General features: G+C 40.8%; 1 long non-coding RNA gene across 1 annotated transcript; it reads left to right on the forward strand.

The window, feature by feature from the left end:
* Positions 1-362: 362 nt before the first annotated feature.
* Positions 363-21326, forward strand: LOC132384564 (uncharacterized). Its single transcript, XR_009508930.1, has 6 exons — positions 363-2296; positions 4565-4687; positions 4853-4965; positions 9424-12441; positions 15509-15630; positions 20476-21326. It is a non-coding gene; the product is annotated as an uncharacterized LOC132384564 (long non-coding RNA).
* Positions 21327-21337: the final 11 nt, after the last annotated feature.

The following is a 21337-nucleotide window of genomic DNA, read 5'->3' on the forward strand; positions in this document are numbered from 1 at the left end:
TAATGAAATGGCAAGAACCACTTTAACGGAATTCATGGATCTTTGCACTCGCGATCCATTTGCAAGAACCCTGAATTATGCGGATATTCCCAGATTCTACACTTGGACTATTAAGAGATGGAAAAGAAGGAGAATGGGGGAAAAACAGAGGAGGAGTACTCCAGGAGTTTTGAAGCAAATGTTCTGGGTCTAGAGTATACCATTTCTTCATAAAGTGGTGACCTCTACTATTTCAGACTTCTTCATCAGATAAAGGGACCAGTATCTTTCGAATCATTAAAAACACATGAAGGAGATATCCTCCCATCATTCAAAGACATCTGCAGAGGGAGAGGATTGTTGCAAGCTGATGATCTTTGGCAGCAAACTATGGAAGAAGCAGAGAGAACAAGCATGCCCAGAGCAATGAGAGATTTGTTTGTTGTCTTGCTAACAAACACTGAAATCAACAATCCACAGCAATTATGGTTCAAGAATGCAATGTCTGAAGATTTCTTACAAATGGAGAGGAGAACTAACAATAATCCTAGTATCATGATCGATGAGAGGCTTCATGGACAAGCTCTTCTGTATTTCCAAGAGAAACTTGAGACCTTGAGCAAAACACTTGAAGAATATAACCTGCCAACACCAAAAAAACAGAACAATTACTCAAAGTGCTGGCAATCTGGAATTATTGTGTGAACTGCAATACAACAGAGACAAACAGCAGGAATTTGCTTCACAGAAGGAGCCCCTATTGAATTATGAACAAGGAGAAGTACATGAATATGTGTGCTACTGCTTGGAAAGGAATCTCTTTTCAATGATTTTCATTGATCACCAAGAGGAACGGGCAAGACATTTATCATCAACTTGATCCTCGCTAAAGTTAGGGGAGATGGAGGTGTTGGCTATTGCTGTAGCATCATCCGGTATTGCAGCAACATTGATGCCTGGTGGTAGGACAGCGCATTCAAGATTCAAAATACCCCTCATAGTCAATGAAGATGCCCTTTGTAACATCGAGTTAAAAACACCAATACTGCAAATTTACTTCAAAATGCGAGGCTCATTATCTGGGATGAGTGCCCCATGATTAGGAGGGAGAGCTTGGAAGCTATGGACAGGACTTTTCGTGATGTATGCAGCAAAAATGAGGCCTTCGGGGGTACTCTAACCATTTGCTGTGGCGATTTCTGTCAGCTTCTACCAGTTGTAAAACATGTAAATGATGCTGATGTAGAGAATTCTTTCATTGAAAACATCCTTATGGAGAAGCTTTATCAAGTTTCAATTGAAGAGAAACATGCGATTGAATGAGGGAGAAAGACGATATTCTGAGTTCTTATTGGATGTTGGAGAAGACAAAATTAAGAAAAATGAAAACAATGAAATCGAATTACCTGAAGATATGATTCTGCCAGCAAAAACTATGGAAGAATGCATTGATTTCATGTACCTGACATTTGACAATCCTGCAGAACTGTTCTCAAAGAATTCTATCTTCGTTCCTCTCAATGAAATGATGCGAAAAATAAATAATGATGCTTCCCTGGAATCATGAAAGAATACTGTTCCTTCAATGCCATAAGTGAGGGAGCTAACGCCACTCATTTTCAAACAGAATACCTTGATTCGGTTGAACTCTCTGGATTGCCGCCACATAAAATGGAATTGAAGAGGGGATCTCCCATCATTTCAATGAGGAACTTGGATCCACCAAGGCTTTGCAATGGAACACACATGATGGTGAAAGAACTGCATGACAATCTCATCGTAGCAAAGATGAACATTGGTGTGTTCAATAATGACATTGTCACGATCCCAAGAATTACTCAACTTATCAGAAGGGGAAGATGTTCCTCTTCAACGGAGCCAGTTCCTGATACAGACATGCTTTGTTATGACTATACATAACGTGCAAGGCCAAACTATGGAGAATGTGTTGATTTATCTGGAGAAACCGCCATAGCCCTGATTTTCACTTCTGCGTCGCTCTACGCCGTAACGAGCATGTGTTGGTGTGTGCCAAAACGCTAGTTGGTAGTGGCGTTTCTATGCCACTGTGAGTTTCTTTGTGAGAGACATGGACGAGGAAATGCATTTCAAACATTTTCACATGTCAGCAAGTAGATTTGACGATTTGGTTCATCTATTTCGCATCAGTGTACAGGCATGGCAGAGAAGAAACAACCGGAAATGCGTAGGAGGAAATGTGATGCTGCCAAGCGGACCAATCACAGTTGTTGTGGTCTGCATCGCCATGACAGCTGAATTAATTTTTTGGGGAGGTGCACGTCACCCTACGGCATAGGTACAGTGTAGAGTACGTGGTACCTATGGCGTAAATGCGATGCAGAAGTATATATCAGTCTTAAGCCTGAGAATGAGAAACAAACTGGGTTTTGACTGACTAGAGCGCTGGGCTGAATTGGAGAGGTTGGGTATGGGCTGAATCTAGGTGGTGGGTCCCAGCCCAGGAGTGCATTGAGGTGGCAGCATCCAGGTCTGTGAGCAAAGAACGACCTGCTGTTTGGCTAGTTTAAACATCGGTCCAGATTGAAAGGTCAGGGTGTTGTGGCTGGAGGCGAGAGATGGACTGGTGTTCAGCTCACTGCTCTGTGAGGTTTACTCACCTCTGCACCGAACTGAGGTTGTGACTACAACTAATGGGCTCCTGGATTGTCTCCAGTGACGACTGGCTTTGTGACTGTGAACTCCCTGTCAAGAATTTCAGTTCTGAATGTTATTTGCTTATTTTTATTATTTACACGACTTGTTTTTTTTTGCTGCATATTGGGTGTCTTTTTAAATGGGTTCTATTAGGTCTCTTTATTTTGTGGCTTCCTGAAAGGAGACAAATCTCAAGGTTGTATTTAGTATACATACTTTGATAATAAATGTACTTTGAACTTGCAATCTAGTCAGTTAGTACATTGAAGAATCAGAGATAAGCAATACTTTGATCTGGAGATGCTTCTTGATGTATTGTGACATTTGGGAGTATTTTCTGTTCATGCTATCTCTGTTGATAAGTAATTTTAAGCTTTGTCTATAAGAGAAAATAGCAAATAGTTTAAGACAGAATGTAAATTGTGGTCAGATTCTTGCAGAAGGAATGCAAAAATCGACCTAACAGTTGACTGAAGCTCCTATCCCAACATGCTGTGTCAGAGCTGAAGCTTTCAAACAACCGAAAGATGCAAAGAAAATCCTGTTGTTTTAAAGTTATAAGGCATCGCATAACTAACAAGGTGACTCTGGTGTATCTGCTCTATCTTTAATAGGCATTTGCAGGTGTGAATATTAGTGGAATCTTTCATGAAAAAATTTTAGATGGCTGATAAAATATTAAACTTATCTCCATCAAAGCATCTTTGTTATGCTAATTATTGGAGATAAATTATTTCTACTGTTCAAACAGTACAAATGATACAAAGTAAGGGGAAGGTTGTGTTTAATCAAATTATCATGGATGTGATTTCTGGATTACAAGTAAAAAGGGTTTTAAGAGAAAGGAATAGCATCAGTGAAGAACTAAAGACTAAAACCATCATCTGGCTGGGTATCTTCTATCAGATTCCCATCATCTGCAGCCCTTTGTCACTTCCAGCTATCACCTCCTAGTCTCTGCACTATACCCTTCTCCACCTGCCTACCTCTCCTCCTCACCTGGATCCTCCTATCACCTGCCTACTCTTGCTCCATCCCTTTCCCCAACCTTTGTATACCGGCTGCCTGACCCACTGAGTTCCTCCATCTCCTTGTGTGTTGCTCCTTGCTAGGAGTCATAGGTAGTTATACTGAGTCTGCCCAATGACATCACTGTTAGAGAATAAGTAATGCAGAGAGTTAAAAGGGTAGCTTGCAAGACCTATACATTAAATAGAGGTCCAGATTGAGTTTTGTCTGTGTTTTCCTTGCAGTATCAGTTTTCTTTATGTGTGCTTGTATATTTGTGTAATCATCTGTTTATCTGTGCATTTTAATAACTAATAGTACTTTGGGTTCTATATTTCTTTGTCCACAAAACTGAAGTGCAACTCAGTCAGTACCTGCCAGCAGGTTTCTTATCTAAACTAGTTCAGACCACTTTACAGTATAAAAGGAGAGCATGTGGTCAAGTTCCTTTGTTACTTCAATTAGTGACTGGAAGTAAAAGCATCCAGGATGATCAAAAAGAAAAATGTTTTTCATGCTGTTTATCACAAATGTCCTTTTGTTTAATTCTGTGTCTCTTGATATGATTGCAATTTAAATAATATAAAAGGAAGCCTTACAAATCCCCTGAAGAATTTCAAATTTTTTTGAGAAGTCTAGGTCCAGGGCTTTTATAGCTTAACAGATAAAAGGTTCTATGACTAATGTGCACACTTGGCTTTGCCTCCATATAATTAACAATCTTTTCATTATGTAACACCCTGAGATAGGTTTCACTGCTAACATTATGGTTTTCTGTTGCAGCAGAGTTTGGGGTTTGGCTAGAGATAACGGGGACCTTGGAATGTGAACCGTCCAATGAAGGGAGTGTTGTTTTTTTTCTTGTGTGCCTGAGACAGATGTGATGTCTTTTGTTTGGCAGAAGATGGAGAGAGAAGATGCCAGAAAGGAGAGGTCATGGACACCAGAAAGGAGTGGACTTGGAGTGGGGCCGGGAGTTGATGAAGCCTGAGGAAATTGATGGAGGATCAGTGAAAGAAAAACCGTGAGCTCCAACATATGCACATTAGACTATTTCATTAAAATGGGCCCTTTTCTTTTTTGTTTTACTTTACTAATTAAGAATTAATCAAATTAAGAATTATAGAGCTAAATTGTTTAATTGCATATGGTGTACTGTCTGTTATTTTGTGGTACTGATTTGTAACAGGGTGTCACATCACACAGCATCCACACAAACAGGAGGATTTGCACCTCAATCTTGTACATCTGGTGGGGCCGGAGATTCTCTTCCCTAAACTTACGCAGCCGACAGAAGCTGAGGTATACAGTTTTAATTAGTGAAATGTGCCCAATTACACTAATTGGTATTTTGGTTCTGGATGATTGAATTTTAGTTTTAGCTTTAAAATGTTCCTGTCCTGACCTGCAATCACAGTTACAGGGCGCATATTGTGCATAATGATAAATATTTCTGGGCTATGCACAGGGCACCTTCACACACAAAATCTGTGGGCGACATCACACTCCTTGCTTTCAGAAGCCTTTTTATAAACTTGTATCACCTGCCTGCAACTAGAATCAGAATCAGGTTTATTATCACTGGCATGTGGTGTGAAATTTGTTAATTTAGCAGCAGCAGTTCAATGCAATACATAATCTAGCAGAGAGAAATAAATAAGTAAATCAATTACAGTATACGCATATTGAATAGATTACGAAACGTGCAAAAACCCCCCCAGAAATGCTGTATTTTTTTTTAAGTGAGGTAGTGTCCAAGGGTTTAACGTCCCTCTAGGAATTAGATGGCATAGGGGAAGGAGCTGTTCCTGTATCGCTGAGTGTGTGCCTTCAGGCTTCTGTACCTCCTACCTGATGGTAACAGTGAGAAAAGGGCATGCCCTGGGTGCTGGGGGTCTTTAATAATGGACGCTGCCTTTCTGAGACACTGCTTCCTGAAGATATCCTGGGTACTTTGTAGGCTAGTGCCCAAGATGGAGCTGACTAGATTTACAATCCTCTGCAGCTTCTTTCAGTCCTGTGCAGTAGCCCCCGCCATACCAGACAGTGATGCAGCCTGTCAGAATGCTCTCCACGGTACAATTATAGAAGTTTTGAGTGTATTCGTTGACATGCCAAATCTCTTCAGACTTCTAATGAAGTATAGCCACTGTCTTGCCTTCTTTATAACTACATCAATTTGTTGGGACCAGTTTAGATCCTCAGAGATCTTGACACCCAGGAACTTGAAACTGCTCACTCTCTCCACTTCTGATCCTTGGTATGTGTTCCTCCTTCTTGCCCTTCCTGTAGACCACTGACAGGTTAACACGGGGACATATCCTGGTCGTGCTTCTTGGGGAGGCGATCAGTCACCTGCAGCATTGTTTGAAGTGTGTTTTGCACTATATGGCATGAAATCAGACATGTAGGAAAACTGGGGTGAAAATACCTGTAACTTCTCGGGCAAATTCAGCAACATTCTGCAAACAGAAGGATCTGCGAGCAGGGGTCCCATTGGGCTCAAAAGTAAAAGAAACAAAAGCAGAAGAGGCAAAGGAAGCTCTGGCCAGCAAGCCTGTCTGCCATATTCCTACCTTTATAGGAGATGTATCTGGGTTCACAGAGTTCTTGAATGTTGACAAATATCTTCTCCTTCTGTGCAAAAGGAACAACACACATACCTAGGCCTAGAGGTAAAAATCACAGTTACTTTAAGCAGTCAAGCCTTCAGATTGTCCCTGGCTGTGGTGGGTGGTCTAAACCACAATATGTCATTACTAATGGGAATACACTAATACACACCACTCATCTCTATCTCCAAGGACTGGCCACCATCAGAGTGGGTATGTGGGAGGTGCACCGATTACTGGCCTGTTGAAGGTTCCTGGATCGTGGAGGGTACATAAGTGCCCGAGGCTTCCCATTTGAAGCCAGTGCTCTTCACAGGGGTTGCCAGTGCCTGAGGAGTTTTTCAAAATAGCTGTAGGAAATTGGTGGACAGCACTTGCTTTAAGCAAAGGAAACAGCGGCAGACTGAATAGCAGCTGTCATAGCTCCAAGGTGCTGACCCTATCCACTTCTGATCTTCTGATGAGGTCTGGCTGATGGACCTCTGTTTTCCTCCTGTAGTTAATAACCAGTTCTTTGTCTTTGCTGACATTAAATGAGAGGTTGGTGTTGTGGCACTGCTGAACTTGATTTTCAGTCTCCTTCCAATATGCTGATTTGTCACCACCTTTGATTCAGTCAGCAACTTGAACACGGCCCAGTCCACTGACTGGAAGCAATCCCATAGCCGCTCTGCTGCCTCCTGTGAAACACCTCTTTGTTGTCCTAATCTCTGGAGCCTTGATCTTTAGCCTCTGCTTGTACACAGATAGGAGGACAGCCAGATGATCAGATTTACTGAAATGCAGTCTAGCTATAAAATGGTAGGCATTCTAAATCGTAGGTTAACAGTGGTCGAGTGTGTGAAATCTTTGGTGCTGCAGGCAATATGTTGATGATATTGGGCAAGAGATTTTTTTCTCTTTCAATATTTTTATTAATGTATACAAGAATATATAACAAATACAGTGTATATAAAAAAAAATTGCTAACAGAGTACAGACAATAGAAAAATTGAACTGTATAGGACTGAGTAACATACATGTATATAGTACTCCGGTAATGATTACTAATACTGCAAATTTATAAAGACTATACATTGGGAATTTTATATAGAAAAAAAATCTAACCCCTACCAAGAAAGCCAATGGGTAAGAACAAGGGAAAAAAAAATTAAAAAGTGTCGCTAAGTTGTTAACAAAGAATAACACAGTTAATAACATCTATGTAGAAAAAAAACTTTCACAAGTTGGAGTAATAGTTCATAAAAGGACCCCATGTCGTATAAAAGTACTGTACTGAATTAGAAATAGAACACCGAATCTTCTCCAAACTAAGATGAGTCATAATGTCCTCTAACCACTGCATATGAGTAGGAGAGTCTACTTCTTTCCATTTAAGCAAAATCCGTCTTCTCACCATAAGTGAGATGAAAGCTGAGATACAAGTCTGAGGGAGTTAAAGTTATGTCTTGAGTTCCAAGAGTACCAAAGAGAGCAGTAAGAGGATTAGGTTCAAAGTTGGTGTTTAAAAAGTTGAGGAAAAAGTAGAAAATGCATCTTTCCAAAATTTTTCTAAGCTGGGACATAACCAAAACATATGAATTAATAAAGCATTGGCTGAATTACATTTGTCACAAGTTGGAGAAATATCAGAATAAAAATGGGATAATTTCTCTTTAGACAAATAGGCTCTATGTACCACTTTAAATTGTACCAAAGAAGGGTGAGCGCGAAAAGATGACTTATTCACTAATTTCAAAATGGCATTCCAATCTTCATCAGAGATTTGCATATTCAGATCATGCTTCCAAGCTTACCTAATATTATGTAAAGAAAGCTGCTTAAACATAAGCAGTTTAATATATATATATGAGATTGATCCATCAAAAAAGGTTTCAAATTTAAAATATCATTTAAGAGATTCTTATCTGAACTTGAAGGAAAGGTAGCCAATTGAGAACGCAGAAAATCTCTAATTTGAAGGTAACCATAAAAATGAGTTTGGGGTAAACCAAATTTGATGGACAACTGCTCAAATGATGTTAAGTTCCTGTCAACAAATAAATCCAAAAATTGTCGAATACCCAATCTATTCCATTCTATAAAAACTTTATCAGTAGTAGAGGGTAGAAAAAATTAATTTACAAAGAATGGGACTAGAAAGGGAAAAATGAGGCAAACCAAAAAGATTTTTTTCAAGCAAGCCTGAGTGAAGTTCCTGGCAATGATTTGAAAGGCAATAGTTAAATGTACAGTAAAGAATATTCTGACTAGTTGCAACACTGCCTGGTGTGGAGGCTCCAATGGACAGGATTGAAAAAAGATTTAGAGGATTGTAGACACAGCCAATTCCATTATAGGAACAACCCTTCCAATCATCAAGGACATCTTCATGAGGTGGTGCCTCAACAAGATGGCATTCATCATTAAGGACCCATGTCAACTTGGACATGCACTCTACCATCAGAGATAAGAGATCTGAAAACCCATACTCAAAATTCTAAGAACGCCTTTCTCCCTTCCATCTTCAGATTTATGAATAGTTCATGAACTCATGAGCACTTCTTCATTATTCCTTTTTTATTGCACTATTTGTTTATTTTTATACTTTATGGTGATTTTATGACTTAATGTTATGGCCCCAAAACAACAATTTTCATGTCATAATAAAACTCAAGATAATAAAATCTCATTCCGATTCTGATTCCTTAGAAGAGATTAATTAATACTTGCCCCTGGCCTGGCTGTGGTGTCTCTAGACTATGCCCTATATTTCATAAGGTGCTAGGATCTGAGCCAGTGGATGAAAAACTTCACAAGCAATCTCACTGTGATATTTGAGCAATAAAAGAGCTGCTAGTAGAACACAGTGGGCCAAGCAGCATCTGCGGAGGGAAATGGACAGTCAATGTTGCAGGATGAGACCCTTTATTTTGAATTTGCTCCAGATTCCAGTATCTACAGTCTCCTGTGTCTCTTTTTAGTGTGGAGAGACAAGAGACTGCATTTGTACGATGCAGACTCGTATTTGTCTTCCTCCTCTATGTTCAACAGCTCATCTTTGGTCAAAGCAAAGTGGGTGTGAGATACAGCATGTCAAAGATTCAAAGTACATTTATGATCAAAGTATGTATGCAGTATACAACCCTGAAATGTTTCTTCTCCACAGACAGCCACGAAAGAAACCATGGAACCCATTCAAAGAAAACATCACTCAATGTGCAAAAGAAGAACAAATTGTGCAAAAGGCAAAAAAGAAATGAGCAATAAGCACAAAATATAAAACATCAAACCACTGAGTCATTGAAACAGTTTGAGAATCTTCGGTTTAGTTCAATTCAACTTGAGCAGAAGATCAGACGTGATCTTGGTGAATGGTGCCATAGGGGATGATGGACAGCTTCCACTCCTATTTCTTTTGTTTTTATTTTCATTTCTTGCCTTTATGTGTAATGCTACAATATGATTAACCATGTTATTACTGAATGGTACTGTAGCTTCGAGGGCCTAAGTGGGTTGTTCCTACTGTTAATGCACATCCCAGCTTCTATCCCAGTCTTATGACCATTGAAAAGTCCTCTCATACAATAAGATGGGTTCTTGACCTCACAATCTGCCTCATTATCGTCTTGCATTGTATTGTCTGCCTGTACTACACTTCCTCTGTTACTGTTACACTTTATTCTGCATTTTGTTATTATTTTCCCTTGTACTACTGCAATACATTGATGTGCTGAAATAATCTCTATCTCAAAAATAATTGAGATACAAGAGATGACAAATACTGGGATCTACATCAACAAACAAGATGCAGGAGGAAATCACCGGGTAACCCACTGAGTTCCTCCAGCATCTAGTCTATGCTCTCAAAAATAACACCGAGTTAATGACCGCAATGTCTGATGTTGTATGTTAAGGGGTCCAATGCTTCAGGAGTGTAAGGGCATGAGTTGGGTATTGGGTGGATCAGGGAATGGAGGTATCAAATACAGCACAGGGCATGGTAGGTGAGTGGGTGGAGGTATGGATCTAGTGTAAAGAATATTAATAGCTCATGAATTTTTCCTCATCTGAAACGCAGGACAAGACTAATACTCTAACAACCCAGTTAACAGGGATAGAGTCATAGAGTATGGAAACAGGTCCTTTGGCCCATGGAGTCCACTCTAGTCACCAAGCACCCATGTACACCAGTCCAAACACTAATACTTTCTTTTCTCACCACATTCCCATCAACTCTCCATACCGTCACGGCCTGGAACGGAAACACCAATGCCCTTGAATGGAAAATCCTACAAAAAGTAGTGGATGCAGTCCATCACAGATAAAGCCCTCCCCATCATTAAGCAGATCTACACACAACACTTTTGCAGGCCATGCTCTCTTCTCACTGCTATCATCAGGAAGAAGGTACAGGAGCCTCAGGATTCATGCTGTTCAGGTTCAAGAGAGTTATTGCTCCTCGGCTTCACTCGCATCACTGTAACATTAACACACCCTATGGAATCAGTTTCAAAGACTCATCATCTCATGTTCTCAATATTTATTCTTTATGTATTATTTTTTTCTTTTGTATTTGCACAGTTTGTTGCCTTTTGCACACAGGTTGAACGTTCAAGTTAGTGCGGTCTTTCATTGATTCTGTTATGCTTATCACAGAAACATAGAAAACCTACAGCACAATATAGGCCCTTTCACCCACAATGCTGTGCCGAACGTGTACTAACTTTAGAAATTACCTAGGGTTACCCATAGCCCTCTATTTTTCTAAGCTCCATGTACCTATCCAGGAGTTTCTTAAAAGACCCTATCGTATCCACCTCCACCACCGTTGCTGGCAGACCATTCCACGCACTCATCACTCTTTGCATAAAAAAACTTACCCCTGACATCTCCTCTGTACCTACTTCTAAGCACCTTAAAACTATGCCCTCTTGTGTTAGCCATTTCAGCCCTGGGAAAAAGCCTCTGACTATCCACACAATCAATGCCTCTCATCATCTTATACACCTCTATTAGGTCACCTCTCATCCTCTGTCGCTCCAAGGAGAAAAGGCCAAGTTCACTTAACCTGTTCTCATAAGGCATGCTCCCCAATCCAGGCAACATCCTTGTAAATCTCTCTGCACCCTTGCTATAGTTTCCACATCCTTCCTGTAGTGAGGTGACCAGAACTGAGCATAGTACTCCAAGTGGGGTCTGACCAGGGTCCTTTGTAGCTGTAACATTACCTCTCAGCGCTTAAACTCAATCCCACGGTTGATAAAGGCCAATGCACCATACGCCTTCTTAACCACAGAGTCAACCTGCACAGCAGTTTTGAGTGTCCTACAGACTTGGACCCCAAGATCCCTCTGATCCTCCACACTGCCAGGAGTCTTACCATTAATACTATATTCTGCCATCATATTTGACCTACCAAAATGAACCACCTCACACTTACCTGGGTTGAACCCCATCTGCCACTTCTCAGCCCAGTTTTGCATCCTATCGATGTTCCGCTGTAACCTCTGACAGCTCTCCACACTATCCACAACACCCCCAACCTTTGTGTCATCAGCAAATTTACTAACCCATCCTTCCACTTCCTCATCAGGTCATATATAAAAGTCACGAAGAGAAGGGATCCCAGAACAGATCCCTGAGGCACACCACTGGTGGCCGACCTCCATGCAGAATATGACCTGTCTACAACCTCTCTGCTTTCTGTGGGCAGGCCAGTTCTGAATCCACAAAGCAATGTCCCCTTGGATCCCATGCCTCCTTACTTTCTCAGTAAGCTTTGCATGGGGTACCTTTAAGGGTTCAGGACAGTCCCGCTAATTGTAATCATGTTTTGGGGCACCAAGAATTGAGTATTTAAAGATCACCTGAACTGAGGTTTGGCACTCAATTGTAAGCCCTGGTAATAATTTTGTCTAGTATTTGTTTTGTCCTTAGTTCTTGATCAAGTTTGATACCAGGTCTCGATCCTTGCTTTGGATACTGCAGTATTTCGGTTCAAACTATCCTCATCAAGGACTCTCATCACTGTCTGATTGAGGCAATATGGACGCAATGGGATATCGGAGCCTTTTGTCAGCTGTGGCCAGCCCCAGTGAGAAAATTTCCGGACAGACCCTGGAGATACATGACCTCCAGTTTGCTGTGTGCCAACTTCTGCAGGGAGAAAGCCAAAGTCGCTCAGGTGAGGTTGTTGATCGCTCTGCAGAACCAGTCCACCTTCCAACCTCAAAGAGATTCAATGGTGACCTGGATTCTTGCTGTGCTTTCCTCGTCCAATGTTCATTAGTATTTGAACTCCAGCCATCCTGGTGCAGAAAAGTGGCTTTTATTATCTCTCTTCTGACTGGAAGAGTCCTGACCTGGGCCACCGCGGATTGGGAATGCAAATTGGAAATCCGATCGGGTTCGGAGGTATTCATGGCCGCCATGGGGAAGATGTTTCATCACCCCACTGGATCTGAGACTGGAACAAAGTTCAAAGCAAATTGAACCCTGGTGACTGCAACTATCTTCCTTTGTTCAAGTATGGTTTCAATTTTCCTTTTGATTCCCATTGACTTTAATATTCCAAAGTGCTTTGATGCCACAGTCTGTCAAATACCTTTTGATGAGGGCAATCACTCTCACCTCACCTCTAGAATTCAGATCCTTTGTTCATAGACTAAGGCTATGATGAGGTCTGAGCTGAGTGGTTCTGATGAAATGCAAACTAGCCACCAGTGAGCAGATTACTGGTGAAACAAGTGCTCCTTGAGAGCACTGTTGATGATTGCTTCCCATCACTTTGCTGAATGTTGTGCAGTAATTAACTGGAATGGATTCGTTCTGGTTTTTGTGAACAAAATATACTTGGCTAATTTTTCACATTGGGTAAATGCTGGAATAACTTGACCAAAGATACAGCTCATTCTGAGGAAACGGCTTTAGTACACAGCCAGAATACTGCCTGGTCTCATAGCCTTTATGAGATCCAGTGATGTTAGCCGTTTCTTGATATGCAGGAAATCAAACTGTGTGGAGCCTGTTTTCCGTGTTGGGGGATTTCTGGAGGAAGCTGTGATGGATCAATAATTTAACATTTCCATCTGAATATGGTTGCATGATTTGTTCCTCATTTTATTGTGAGGGAATAAAATGGGGGCTAGATTGAACCAGCCAGCCTCCGTTTTCATTGTGGATATGTCTGTTGCTCATCAGATGACATGATTGGATACCCATCTAATAGTGGGCATGTGTCAGGCACCCTATGGTGTCCCAGAGTTGATCACTAGCACAAACTAACACGCACAAACTGGCTCTTATGTGCCAATTCTCAAATAGACTCAATTTTCACATTTGCAGAACTATTAATTTAGAAACATGTTTGACACCTACTCTTGTTTTCTTTTACATATTTTCAGAATATGTTAGCCAAGTATAGCATGAACTTTTGGCTTTCGATATTTAATGGTTTAAATATTCCCTTTTTTTTTGAAAAAACAAGGACAAGTTTAACTTTAAAGATTAAAGAAAAAAATCAGCGTTATTTGTCACGTGTACATCAAAACATCGAAAAATACAGTGAAGTGCATTGTTTGTTTCAATGAACAACACTGTCTGAGGATGAGCTGAGACAGCCCGCAACTATCCCATCTTTCCAGTGTCAACGTAGCATGCCCTCAGTTTACCAACTGTGTGGGAGGAAACCGAAGAACCTGGAGGAAACCCATCGGGAGAACGTAGAAACTCCTTACAGACAGCAGTGAAAACTGAACCGCTATGCTACCAAGCTACCCTGCCTTCACTGGAACATCTTCAATTCAGTTATTATCTGTGTTTCCACAGAAGAGAGAAATTTTCTTTGATTGTTGCTTTTAAACATCAAAGGCAAGATCCATTTTTCATTCAACAAGACAGTTATTAATGCACACTCAGGATGGTCATTAATCTCTGGGCTCTACTATTGCAGGAATAATTGTACAGTGTCTTTTCTCATGTTTAGTATACAATATTTATTTAGCTTAGTTTCTCCATATTCCTCAAAAGGTCAACACAGGGTCAAGTGATCAATTACGATAATTCTTAAAATACAAAGAGGATTCTGATGCGCTACATTTCGCATAGTTAGTATGGGATTGCTCCAGCTGTCTCCAATCACAGAAAATAACCCAACAGAAAACTTCAGAGATAAAAGTTATTACATTCTTTACTTATCCCCCATGGTTATTTTATTGGAAACCACTAATGGGTTTTTAACCATTCAGTGGGCTTTTAACCTCTGTCTAAGGGCATTTTAGAGTGAGCTTATTCATGTACATGAAACATCAGGAGCTCAAAGTATGTGTACAAGTGTTCTAGTATTTAAAGGCTCTTCACAGGCTACCTTCTGAACTTTCAACATCCCAGAGATTGATTAATGGAACAGTTATTTTTCACAGCCCATCTTGCATATACCAACTTGTCAGCACCAGCTTCAGCTTCACTACTATCACAGTGATATCCTTGCAGGTTAGTTAGTGGCTAGAGCTGGCAGACATCTCAGTGATGTGAAGTAATGAGCTGGATTGCTCTGACCAGACCTGCCCTTCTCAGGTCCATGTAGGCCTTACTAAATCTTGATGTCCACATGGATCTCAAAATCTTGCTTCCTGTGATACTACACCAATGGACTAATATTTACCTGAAAATTCAATTCATAAACCTTTTTTATTCATCTTTTTTTTAAAAAAAGAACACATGGTAGATTTTCCCAGTGTGAAACATGAGAGCGATCGTTTTGGGGTCATTTTAATTCACTCCAGGAAACTGAGTGGACACTTCTATTTCTACCAGTCTTGGCCGTAAAATGATGGCTGGGATGATGCCATGAGATGATGTCATTTCCTACACCATGCTCCCTTTGCAACATTTTGTGGGAACTTGGATTCAGTTGCTCCAGGAGTAGCCATCATTGAGTAGTTCTGGGCCAACAAGATCCTGCCACTTCCCACCCCATCCTGTGCTGCACCAGCAACCTCTCAAACTTCAGACCTGATTGTCACTCACAACACTCTGACCTGAGAGCCTGATTTGCCTGCTGCTGACCTGATTCTCTCCTCACCCCTGACATCGATTCTGCTGGAAGTGCAGGGGAAGGTGAGACGGGGTAAATAGACAAAAAGGGAAAAATAGAAACAGAAACCCTTCTCCCCTTTCTCTGCATCCTAATGCATACTTGATTTTTAACTTTACCTGACTGAAATATTAACTCTCTCTCTCTTTCCCCGTAGATGCTGCCTGACCTGCTGAGCATTTCCAGTACTCCCTATTTTAAATTAGATATCCAGCTTCCAGGGTTTCTAACTTTCTGGTTACAGACTGTGAGCTCTTCAAACATGAAGTTTCAGGAAAGGTGAGCATAAATTTAAAAAAAAAATTTAATTGAATTTTCAAATAGGTTACAGAAAGAAAAAAAATTATCAACCCTTCCCCTCCTCCCCTTAACCCCTCCCCCTAACATATCCCTATAGGGAAAAAAAAGAGAAGTAAAAAGAAAGAAAGAAAGAATGCCTGGATATCAGAAGATCCCCACATGCTCCATGGAGTTCATAATAGCTTTAATATGTATATTTATTTCTTTCCCCAGATAACCAATAATTTTATCTTCAGAGCACCTATATATTTAATCCTATCTTTTGTAAATAAGGGCACCAAATTTTCAGAAATATTTCATATTTATCTCTTAAATTATAAGTAATTTTTTCAAGTGGAATGCAGCTAAAAAGTTCATTCTTCCAACGATCTATACTTAAGTATGAATCCGATTTCCAAGTAACTGCAGTAGCCTTTTTGGCTACTGCCAATGCAATTTTTATGAATTCTTTCTGATATTTATTCAAGGTGAGCATAAATGTGGAAGGAAACAATAACTTAATGTAGTCTGGTGTGCAGGAGAGATTGCAGATGAGATTCTGAATAATATAAACTGATTAGAAGTAAAAAAAAAAAATCACTTGCACCTGTGCTTACTTGTTTGGACCCTGATTCTAACTACTGTTTCTGAATCATAACCACACTGGACGAATCTTTTGACAGAGCTTTTGATCCTTTATTCCCTCTTTTTTGGAAGTTATTCCTGAATTGCAATGAAGCTCTGCTGGAGAACACAGACTTGCGAGAAACTGCTGTGTGGTGGAGAGTAGCACTTATAGGTTTTTGGTACAAACTCATTGTAGAATGGCCATGCGCAGATGCCATGGGTCAGTGCATGGCCATTTTACATAAATATCATCTATTTTATTCAGTTACATGTTGAGTTAGTGACCTGATCTAGCACACAGGCCACCTTCACAAAGAAATTAGTGGGCAATGAAGTTGTTCAAACTCTGCAGGGTTTTGTTTTGCAATATTATGTTCAAATTATTGGTTTATTTTGAATATTAAAGAGGTCATAGTCCATTATAGGTTATGCTATTGAATTTGAATAGGCAATTCCTATGATTAACTCATTGTGTGAACTTTGCTGCTTTTGCCACATCAATTTCCATTAGTAGGGCTCTGTGTCAGCACGTTAGCATATGTTTGCATAGACTGTGATACTGCAGCAGTTGTGCACAAATTTGGAGTAATGTTCTGGAGATGTGATTACATATCGCACTGAGGAATCTAAGTGACTGAATGAAACAAGAATCAAAAGCTAATTTCAGGAACACTGACCAGAGTGTCATAAAAATGCATTTCAGGAAGGTAATTTATGCTTCCTTACCTAGTCTGGCCCATGTATGTGTGACCCCCAGGAGGTCGACAGTGCAGTTGTCTCTTTCTGAACTAAAATGGCTCATTGGCAGTTACGGGCAAACAATGAATTCTACCCCTATCAACAACAACTGCATCTAGTAAATGTATACGGTGTATTGGCTTTCATCAATCGTAGAATTGAATTTAGGAGCTGAGAGGTAATGTTGCAGCTATATAGGACCCTGGTCAGGCCCCACTTTGAGTACTGTGCTCAGTTGTGGTCACCTCACTACAGGAAGGATGCAGAAACCATAGAAAGGGTGCAGAGGAGATTTACAGGGACTTTGCTTGGATTGGGGAGCATGCCTAATGAAAACAGTTTGAGTGAACTCAGCCTTTTCTCCTTGGAGTGACAGAGGATGAGAGGTGTATAAGATGATGAGAGGCATTGAGCGTATGGATAGTCAGAGGCTTTTCCCCAGGGCTGAAATGGTTGCCACAAGAGGACGCAGGTTTAAGGTGCTGGGGATTAGGTACAGAGGAGATGTCAGGGGTAAGTTTTTTATGCAGAGAGTGGTGAGTGCGTGGTATGGGCTGCCGGCAACGGTGGTGGAGGCAGATACGATAGGGTCTGTTCAGAGACTTTTGGATAGGTACATGGAGCTTAGAAAAATAGAGGGCTATAGGTAAGCCTAGTAATTTCTAAGGTAAGGACATGTTCGGCACAACTTTGTGGGCCAAAGGGCCTGTATTGTACTGTAGGTTTTCTATGTTTCTATTAAAAGAAAGCTATCCATAAAGAGCAAAGCTCAAGTTGACATCTGTGCATTAACATAGCACCAAAAATATTGGGACTTAGCTCACTCAGACAAGACCTCATTAGGAAAGGGGAGAGGTGAATGGGAGTTTCAGCAGTGTGGTCAAGGCCTTTATCATCATGGAGGAGGTAGAAGTGAGGGGGGGAATGTACAGATGCTAATGGCAGAAGGAGTGAACAGCTTAGGTGGTTAAGTAGCTGGAAAGGATAGCAAAGATAACACCCGGAACAAAGCCATTTTGAGATTTAAAAATATGGCCAAGGATTTTATTTGTGATCTGAGTTGGAGAGTAGGGTTCTGGGTGATGTGTGAGGATGGGGAGATGAAGATTTGGATATGGTTGAATTCTGGGAGGGCAAATTGTAGCAGTCAACCAATGAAGTGAGGTAGTAGGTGAGGATATTAGCAGGAGTGATGGAGTGATAGCATTTAGCTTTGGCAATATTTGGGATGCAGCTAATGAAATGGTGCAGAAATACGTGCTACCTGACAACTGGGTACAGAATTTTCCTTTAATATTTATAATAATCTGATATTTGACCCGATAAATGTCCACTAAATAAATGGTTGATGAAATTGCATGCCGTTCCTTTGTTCGGTATGTTACTGGTGGAGAAGTCTCCATTCTAATAGAGAAGGACCCTCAATCAAATTATTGTCTGGCTGTTTATATCAGCAGTAGTTCTATGCTTTCTATTGTCTTTGTATTAGCAGGCCAATTTTTCTGGTGTATAACTCATTGAACTGCACTTCCTCAATCTTCAAGGCTGAGTGAGAACCCCACTGAGCATATGGTACAAGCATTGTTATACCAGCCCCTGCTGTTAGCTGAATGTTACTGCCTTCAATGTGAATGTGATTTTGATTGGACTGTTTTGTTCGCTAATGCAAGGAGAAGCATAAAAAGAGCCTAAACTGGGGTTCATTTTGGAATATAGCTACTTGAGGGAGCAGCAGGGCACTAACCCAGAATGATGGCAAGCTCTGAGGGATTAAAGCAGACCCAAGCTTTTGGCATGTATGTAAAGTAAGTTAGCATATTCCTGAGCTCAGATGGTTTTGTCTGGGTTGCTGCTGAGGACAGAGAATAGGAATAGAAGATAACAGTCAGGTTACTGAGTTATTATTGAATATAGAGTAGTTATTGTTGTTGGTAGTGGAGCTGGAGTCTACCTGTTCCAGAAACTCTAGACTAGCTCTTGTATGGGGGCGTAGTTAAAAGCTCTAATGGGATATTTCAATCTCGTAATGTCAGAGATTTTCAAGAGATATTTGTTTGCATATGCACCCAAGGGAACGGCTAGTGAAATCGTGGTCAGATGGTCGATGAAGATGGAGCTTCCAAACTTTTTCAGATTGGGCATTCTGGGGCATTTAACATGCTGACTCATAGATAAGGGAATTCAGGTGAATCAGTAGACTTAATGTTCAAGGGAGTATGTTGAATAGCTGCCAGAGCAGAGACAGCACTAAAACTCATAAGCTTGTATTGCTTTGGAAATCCGCTCACGAGGTTGGTCTGGGTGCTTGGTCTTCCCCTTTGTGACGTGCTACATACAAATCCAACAGGAAACCAATAGGCCTTGTGTCTTGCCTTGGATGTTACGGGAATTACTCAGCCTCAGTTCAAACTGGTCAAATACTACAATTGTCACAATATGGGGATGGGTGCACTGTATCTTTCTGAAGATGATAACTGCCTGCAAAAATGCTGGTCTCCAAATGACTGAATAGCAAGTGGCAAGTTCATAAAACTGTCCCACTGGGGTACCATACAGTGGCATCAACTGAGGAGGTAGAAATGGGAATGCTGCAAGAGAGGAGTGTATCTAGACCAGCACAATTCATTGAGGAAGCAACAGTAACCTTCGGCATCAAAGCAAGTCAATTAGTTATCGGCCAGGCCATGTATCTAAAGTACCTTAAACAGTCTCCATTCAGGTAGTGCAAATCAGCATTGGGCTCGTGGGAAGGGCTTCTGAATTATGGGCAAGGCACAGTATTGTGAGTTATAAATCTCCAGATTAAGTTCATGCGAATAGATGTGATCGTGAATGTGTAATACATTCTACTCACCGTAAAGAGGACAATTATTTTGAATAACATTTATAGAAGGACGTGAGACAAGGTGTGTTTGAAACGTCTCTAGAAAACTGATTCACTAGAATTACCAAGTTCTGGAGTGGATGTTTCAAATATGTATGTTAAACACAGCTTGCTGTTAAGAGCTCAGAAAACGAAGAGACAAGAGGAGTGAATTTATTGTTGGCTGTTTTGTATGTAAATAGTTGATGGTTTCTATGAGTTTAGTAGAGAGGCTGATATCTGAAACACTCTGTCACAGGAGGCTGTGTAATCAGGTGCATTTACTATGTTTAAGTGACATTTAAGCAGACACCTAAAACAGGCAAGGTATATTAGTGACGGATGCTGCCCAACCCGCTGAGTTCCTCCAGCGTGTTGTACATGAGATTAGTGCAACTAGGCAAAACTGTCGATGGGGACATGATGAGCCAAATGGCTGTTTCTGTGCTGTTCGGCTCAATGAGGAAGCAGTACCATGTCTGTGAGTGTAAGAGAGTGTTAAAGGATTGAGTATACATGGCTGTTGATATATTGTTGAAAAGACACTGCTGTTAGTGCATTGCACTCTTCAGTTCAGGATGTTCTGGTGACGACTCATCCCTTCTGCTCCTCTGCAGAGTCTGGACAGTTCCCGTCAGGTAACGTAGCTGTGTAGGAAAGACCCTGGCCTTGGACAGATCAAAGCACATTCTTGGGAGTTGGTGCTGTCCCCCAGTGTTCGCTTGGCAAGTTGGATTGTGTTTGACTGCAGACTGTTGCAACATTCATGGACTCAGCAACTTGGACTATTTTTTTTGTGTGTCTTATTCTACTGATATGTTATATATGTGTTATATGTGACTGTTGGTACTGTGGCTTGCACCTTGGCCCGAGTAATGCTCTTTCATTTGTCTGTATTCATGGGTATTCATGTATGGTTGCATGACAATTAAACTTGAACTTGAAACTAATAGAAATTTCCAGTATTGGTAGCATTCATTATCATCATTTCAAAGCTTTCACACACCTGAGGATGTTTGCATTTTGTCTTTTATTTGCCATTTGTTGTTGTATTGCACCAAAATAAACAACTACAGTGTATAAATTACTGGTTGATGGTCTTTGACTTCACAGTGTCAGCAACTGTACAGAGTAATCTTTTTCTCCTCTATGTGATAAGGATCTCCAGACAGGGAAAGACCTCCCCAGAAAGTGACTGATGGAGCAGAGGTGTGATGGGGAAGGTAGTTTATACTGCGGGGTTAATTTGCTCTCCATGATGGCTACTTTGAAACACAGTAAAATATTGGGGATTCAGATAAGGACTCTGGGTGGCATCGGTCAGTTCCTTGTGGCTACATGTTCAACTTCTTTCTACCTTTCTTGCTCTCAGCCTTACTGCTTCACTCCTGACTTACGTATCTTCCACACACCAGCTCCAAAATTCTATCCTCAGAGCTCACTCCCACTCCTAGACTTTCTGCTTACACCCTCCCTCCC

Source organism: Hypanus sabinus, chromosome X1 (genome assembly GCF_030144855.1).
Source record: "Hypanus sabinus isolate sHypSab1 chromosome X1, sHypSab1.hap1, whole genome shotgun sequence".
Classification (NCBI taxonomy): domain Eukaryota; kingdom Metazoa; phylum Chordata; class Chondrichthyes; order Myliobatiformes; family Dasyatidae; genus Hypanus; species Hypanus sabinus.